General features: G+C 29.5%; 1 long non-coding RNA gene across 2 annotated transcripts; it reads left to right on the forward strand.

The window, feature by feature from the left end:
- The first annotated feature begins 66 nt into the window (after positions 1–66).
- On the forward strand, positions 67–7,764 carry LOC129964014 (uncharacterized). 2 transcript variants are annotated; one of them, XR_008784048.1, is made up of 4 exons: positions 67–1,073; positions 3,898–4,470; positions 5,324–5,582; positions 7,626–7,764. It is a non-coding gene; the product is annotated as an uncharacterized LOC129964014 (long non-coding RNA). The 2 variants fall into 2 exon arrangements; XR_008784047.1 differs by lacking the exon at positions 67–1,073 and adding an exon at positions 1,081–2,558.
- The last annotated feature ends 47 nt before the right edge of the window (positions 7,765–7,811 follow it).

The raw sequence follows: 7,811 nt of genomic DNA on the forward strand, positions 1-7,811 counted from the left end.
AAGATAAAAACTATGCCTCTAATAAAAACAAAATCCAAAATACAACTTTCAAAAAATTAAAAGAACGCAAAATGATTCACGCAAGAGAGAGAGGAAAAGCTGATTAACCGGGACCCATAATGAAGGTAAAAGTGGGCGGAGTGTGAGTCTTCCAAGAAAACAATTTCATCTCAAGGATTTCAAGGTAAAGAGATTCAGAGGTCACCCGAAACACCTTCGTGTTGCACGCGATCCAGTGAATTTCGTCATTGAAAATGCGTGTGCATTTCTCCCATAGGAATGGGAAGCTCTACTCACTGAGGAAGTACAGATAAAGTTTCTGGTATACAAAAAGGGGGGGAGGGTTCATTCAATACATACTGCCTGAACCTCAAATGCAGAAAGAGCCTAGTGGTGGATAGTTTAGTCATTGTTCTTGAAAATCAGTTATTAGTAAGTATTTGAGTTGCAAGAGCATTCTTTTCACAGAAGTACAGCTGTATCCTAAGTTATTTGAAAATGTCACCATACACAGTGAAATAGCGACGAATGACATGGGGGTGGTGCAGGTAGGCATAGAGGCCGTGGGAACAAAATATCACTGTGCGTTATTTATATCGGGCCAAAAGAATAATGTACGAATTAAACCTATTGTTTTAGGACCGCCCTTAGTAGTACTGGGGCCTAGTAAGAAAAAAAATTAATCAATTTTTTTACATATATTCTAATAATTTAAAGGTTTGGAATTTAAAAAATAACAGATAAAATGCTTCTATCTTCGACTTTCCAACATGAACAATATGACATGTTATATGTTTCATAGTACAGTACACTTCAGGTTATTCGGTTCGTGACTATCCGGTTTCCATACTATCCGGCCTATTTTTCTTTTGTCGTAATTAAATGAGGAAGGCAAGGCGTTGCATTGGCAACAGTGCCAATGCATTGGAGGCGGACGTTTAACGATACGTCTACGAGTCGTGTGCAAAATACAGGTTATGACAAGAAAAGATCACCTTCTGCTCCTTGTTCATTGTCTCGTCAGAGTGTAACGGACCTCAATTTTTGGCGCTGTTCCTGATTATAAATGCAGAGTAAGTACAGGATTCGTAAATTGTTCTTGGGGTATGCTTAGCGTTTTTGTTTTTTTTAAGTTATACCACAATAAAGATATAATTTATATTAAAATGGGAACAGTTTATATTCTTTAACTTACTTTTTCTCTAATAAATTCTTGAAACGTGAGGTGCAGTATATAAACTACCAATACATAGCATTCTATTTTAACTCGACACGTTACCAGTAGCTGCTTCTATGATTCACCTGGCCGCAGACGCGTTCACATTCTGTGTGGCTTGAGATGAATGGAAGGTTTAGTACTCAATAAAAAGTCAGAAAAAAAAACGTATTATAACAGTGAGTTTTGGTATAAAAACTTCTTCTTCTGGTATTGGTGGGCAAAGAAATGAGTTCTTAGAACTCCGGCCTGTCTTTCCGCCACATTAGGCCGGATACTCGAGTATAATAAAGAAAACTGTGTAACCAATTCTAGATTGCTCTAGCATTATTTTCACTGTTCAAAATAACATACTTTCTCTTAAAATAGCTATCGGACATCTTCAAAACGAAGCGTTATCTAGCGAATCAATGAATCAATATTCTTAACATTATCAAGAACCTTGTTAACATTAATAACTATTAGTAACATGTATTCCATAGATATTTTTGAATTGTAAGTTATTTAATTCTCTATAATCTAACAAATTTGAATGTGCCACCGAGATATAAAAGATTAAACTACATCAAATATAAAGGATTGAACAAGGTAGTATTTGAAAGTACCGTTTTAATCTTGATAATATGACTGTTTTTTTTCTGGTGGTTTTCACAACAAAAACGGCTAGTCTCTACTTATAATATAGAATAATACATACATATGATGAAGCTCTACAGAGCAAACTGTTTGACCTACAGCTACCAAATTTGTACCAGATATAATATGGAGATTGGAAATGTGTCTTTTTTCAAATTTTAATTAATCAGCAATAAAACGATATTTTCATTTGTTTCAATATAACTCCAGAAAATATTATTAAACAACTAATTTTTGCACCTTCTTAAAATTTCAAAAAATAAAATCTTTTTAATTATATCAACTTTTTAGTCAAAACAGGTGAAAAGCTAATAAAATGAAACAGCTTTAATGTTTGCAACAATTGATTTTTAAAAGTAGAGAGAATCGGGAGTATCATGCTATGCATAGGAGATTCAGTTGAAATTACAGACAACCAATATCTTCGACGAACCATCTGATCGCTAAATATTTGTTCTCGCTATTTTACTTAGGAATCACTTTGAAACTAATTTCTAACTGATAATTCTAAACGTTAGAAATGAGCTTATATAAATTAATTTATCGAGCAAAATATTAAGTTCATCTTTCTCTTGAAGGCAAAATATTCCCTACATCATAATATTCATCATTTTTGATCACGTGATTCGCCTTTACAAACCATCCACATGTCTTGACTAAACCACTTGGAATACTTAAATCAAGTATATCTAACATCTGGCAAAAGGTAAATGTAATTTTATGCTCATGATATTGTATCAGAATTTTGTAAAAAATTTCATATCTCAATTATATTTTTAAAAAATCTGCTAACATAAAACAAATATTTAATAAGAAATGAACAATTAATCGTCAACCTAGGTGTTATGTTCATTACTACAGATTAAAGTCCTTAATAATCATCTTGACTCTTACTGGTGAGGAAAGTTCGCATATAGCCAATTTAGTTTAATCATTTTAATATCGAATTACCTTTGGAAAATTTTATATCATGTTATTTTATAATTCTAAAATAAAATGTGGTGCTTTTTAATTTTTAAAAAATGCCCGATCTTATTATTAAATATTATTTAAATTGTTAAAAAAAACGTTTGTATGTATGTGTGTGTGTGTGTGTGTGTGTGTGTGTGTGTGTGTGTGTGTGTGTGTGTGTGTGTGTGTGTGTGTGTGTGTGTATGTTTACAATTTTGTTTAAAATTACTTTTAAATTTGAGTTGTGCAGTTTTTATATGCGATATATTGAAACCTACTTTTTAGAAAAAGATCTGCAATTAAGTGTTTTGCTATTTCAGTTCGTCAAAGTTTGCTACTAAAGACGTCTCCAATAAAAATTAAATTAAAAATCGATAATAAAAAAAATATTTGGGGAAATTTGGGGCGGGCGAGATTTTTATGACTCAAGAGCTCTCAGAAAGCTTAATTCATGTCTGGTTTTCACACGAAGAAGGTACTTTAATCAGTGGAGAAGTCAGGCATTTTGCTGTCCAAAATAAGAAGTCCTCAAAAAGCTGGACAATTTAGTTTCATATTTAAACGCATTTTATAGTTTAATATCATACTCATAAATGATTTATTCTAATTTTTTAAAATTTTTACAGCTGTGTGAAATGCATGTGTTTTTATTTATTACGATTCATAGATTGTGCACACTATTATTTAACATTAAACCTATCGACATTTTATATATACCTATTTCTACCGATGGCGGTCAGATTACCACTTTTCAAATAAATACATTTTTTTTCCATTTTATTATAAATAATACAAAATCTAGCACGGGCAATAAAACAAATTATATGTCATGCAATAATTAGAAGACATTTATTTGGATTTTTGGCATATACATTTTTTAGGAAGACTAAAACGTAAAAAATTATATTTTACTTCAGTGATTTACATAGACATCGTTCTTCAAATTCAAATAAAATTTATTCGACGTAGCACTTTTTATAATTGGAAACTCACTCCCACGAACATTTTCAATAAACATATTTTTTATACATAGAACAGGAGTTTTTTTTTTTTTTTTTGGCAATATTTAATTTGACATGTTTTTTATCTTTCAGAAATTATAATGGATTCTACTGAAGTTCACACCATGTTTCTTTTTGTTTGCTGTTCCTGCAAATTTCCGCCACAGTTCCATCAACAAGCTCCAATATTCTGATATTTCTCTTCACATTCTTCTTCAGAACTAGAGAACAAGCTCATTCTTTTTCGTCGCCTAAGTGTATTCTCAATGTTCTCTTTTTCATTATCCGTGCAGAATAATTCAATGTCCAATAGATTATATATACCATCCTTACTCCCAGAATTTTCTTCATCTGTCTGAGCATAGCTTATATCATTTATTTCTCACAACAGTTTGCTCTGCTTTGACATTTTAGAGCTAAATTTTTGAATTTGCGTTTCAATAATCTACCATTACGAAATACCAAAAATCAGTACTTTTTTTATTCAGTGACTGGCTGACAACCTAAGGACTACAGGTAAGTGGATTCCAAAACACATAAGACAACATGGGCCCCAGGATGGTGTGTGAAAGAGAGAGAGAGCGAGAAAGCGAAGAACACACTCTAGCAGAGAATTTCCTGTGCCTTTAGAAACTGAGCAAACAAGTAGAAAGAAATTACTTTTAGGTATAAACACACACCTTCCTTAAATACGTATATCTGTATATTTTGAGTTAGAAATAAATTAATTTATTGATATTAAGTGTGTGTGTGTGTGTGTGAGGAGAGAGAGAGAGAGACGCCTGTCAACTACTATTTTCGGATTCAGTCCCGAGTTTTGTTTATTTATTAACCAAAGTTTGAAGTCTATTATAATCAAAAATGAAACTGATCACTTTGCAAATATTTGTAATGCCAGTGATCGAATTTGAAATATATTATGATTTGTGGGTTCTCACCACCGGTACCTAGCATTAAAAAAATAAAACATGGCATGTTCTTAAAACACAATCGGATGGCAGTATAATTTTTGGGGAAAACTTATAATTAGAAGTAAGTTTGAGATTTGAATACAGATAATTTTATTAATTTCATATTTCCCAGTAGTCAAAAAACCCTCATGATAGATAATGGTAAGTGCATATGATTACAAAAAAATAAAGATAGATACTTAGAAAGATATTGAAAAATTAATTAACTAAAAAGTAAGTTCAAAAATAAACTATAGAAAAAGTCGTGCAGTAAGTTCAAGAAAAATGAAATTGAAATTTAACAATTTTGATTCATTGACTTATTTTAAAACTCAAAAGCAGTCATTTGACCGCTCTGGTAGATTTAATGTTAAGTAAACACCCGATGTTTATAAATAATATAACAGCAAACTATATCTAATAAGTTAGGATAATATTAATACTTTAGTATAATTAGTCACGTTCCTTGTATTTTATAATTCGAGGTCTTAATATTTTTTTACAAATTTATTTATTTTGTAATAGGCTAATTACACCATTTTAATCGATCTTTTTATGCTGCTTTTCAGCGTTAAGCAGATGCCTAATCGAAAATCCGTCATCGACTTTATGGAAATATGCAGAAATGGATGTCGAATAGAGTAACCATAAAAGAACGTTTAACTCTCGACACTGATGTAAAATGCACCTGATCAACAGACAAGGTGGAACTTTGTTGGAACCTGTTTTTCTTCCAGTCCCAAAGCCAAGACTTCACTCTCCTGTTAAACGAGCCAAACTGTTGCATGAACATTATGTGTTCTTTATCTTATCTCTAAAGGAATTTTGGTGAGTACAACAATAATCCTTGAAGACGACCCTCCTCAGAAATAGTTGGTTTAAAAGGAGGGGAAGGGATAAGTTATGACTAAGAGTTTGTATAGAAAATATCACAAATTTTAGCTATTGCTTTGAAAAAAGAATAGTAGTCTTGGGATTCTGTAGATTTAATTATCAATAAATATTCTTTCAAAATTTTAAGTTAATTTATTTCATATTTGTAAAGATTTAGAAAAATGTAATCTATTTTTCACTCATTTCCTGACATATTCTATATCTGTGTGTTCTAGATGAAAATACATTATTTTAATATTTTCAAATCAGAATTATCAATTGAATAATTCTTTAAATAAATCTCGATTCTAAACACATTACATTTGTGAAAAATTTCCAAATTTCATATTTAGAATTATTGTTTATAATTAAAACTTAAAAAATTATTTTTAAACTTTAATATATTATTTACTATTAAAAGATTAAGTTTCAGATGAAAAAATGATAATAAAATAATCTTCAGCTTTATAAAACCAACCAAATTTGCAAATGCTTAGAAATTAGGATATGAAATCTTCCTTTAGAAGTCTTATCAATAAAAGTAATTATTTTTAATTACAGGAGTAAATAAAACTTTTGTAAGATCCAAAATCACTCATATTATATATAAATCTTATATTGTGCTAGTCTTGTTTGCAATAATCATTTTCATCTTCGACAATGATACTATTTTCCCCTTTGTTTGTTTTCCCAAAAATCACATAGTTATTAAAAAATAATTGAAAACAAATTATTTCTTTTTTTTATTGTATATAAATGACATTTCAAAGGCAGAACACAAAAGTATAAGCACAAAACATTTGAATTTTTAAAAAAAGACACCAATAATGATATTTCAGAATAATCAGATTCTTTACAAATGTATTTTATCACATATGCCATTACACTCTATTACGAGCAGAGTCATTGTCCTCTCCATATTATATATATACTAATTAAAATATAATAGGAACTTCAAATGCAAAACAAAAAAAAAATTATTTTTTTACATATATCTGATGGTAAGTGCATTTAAGAAAATTTATCAAAAATATACAAACATAACCATCATAAAATTAATTTTAAATTATTCACAAGAAACACTGATAAGGAAATATATTCTCATTTATGCACTGGCAGGAATGTGGATGAAATAATTATACAAGAATACATGACTAGGACAATGACGAAAATCAAATATATTATTTCATAATATGCAATACGAAATGACTCTTACATCTGTTAACAAAGAGAGGTTCGATCATAGGTTCATTCAAAATTCCTAAATTTTATTCAGCTATTTTCAAATAATGAAATACATTTTAACTTAAAAGCTAAGAATATTATTCATGTGAAAAAGGATTATTATTATGTTAACAGAAAAAGAAAGGACAAATTATTTTTAGGTCACAAATCAAAATATTTAATATCTTTACAGTAATTTATAACACCAATTAATAAGCTGTCAATGAATAAAATAATGCCAACAAACAATTACAGTAGTGAAGTATTAAACATTTTTTTCCCTAATTACTAAATTAAGTGAAAATATTGTTGAACGAAATTTCTAAAACAAAGTAAATTTTTGTCGTCTGCATAGAGTTTAATGCTAAGAGATATTGTTTGAGTATTTAAAATTAGGTCAGATCTCAGGATTAGAAACAAGAATTTCCATCAAGAGTATAATTAAATGAGTTTATCAGTTTTGTCTTATGAAGAGACTAGCTGTGACTACGAGCTAAAATGCAATGCAAATCATGTAAAAAAGTATTATCTAACTACAATAAAAGCTTTGATATTGTAATGATAATATATACTAAACTATGATAATGAGATCACATACAATAATAAATTTTAAAATCCACATAAATTCCCCTCCGATTTGAGTATTTAATTTAATCATAGCAACAAAGAATTATGCATGTCAAGTTATACATAAATATATATACAATATACTAGAATGTAAAGAACACAAGAAAAGCTATGATCAAGATAATAATGGAAGTTGTTTTTTTTTAGATGAAGCGACTCTTACGGAGTGGCAAAAAATCAAGCAATTAAAGTTTTATTCAAGAAAGTGGTTACAGCTCATAAAGTGAAAAGATGGAAATTGTCTCTGAACAGATTTATATGATAAACTTATGAAAATATTCTTATATCCTAAAGATTGTGCTTTCTCTAAACAATACAAAGCATCTCCTCGCA

This window comes from Argiope bruennichi, chromosome 3 (assembly GCF_947563725.1).
Source record: "Argiope bruennichi chromosome 3, qqArgBrue1.1, whole genome shotgun sequence".
Taxonomy (NCBI): Eukaryota; Metazoa; Arthropoda; class Arachnida; order Araneae; family Araneidae; genus Argiope; species Argiope bruennichi.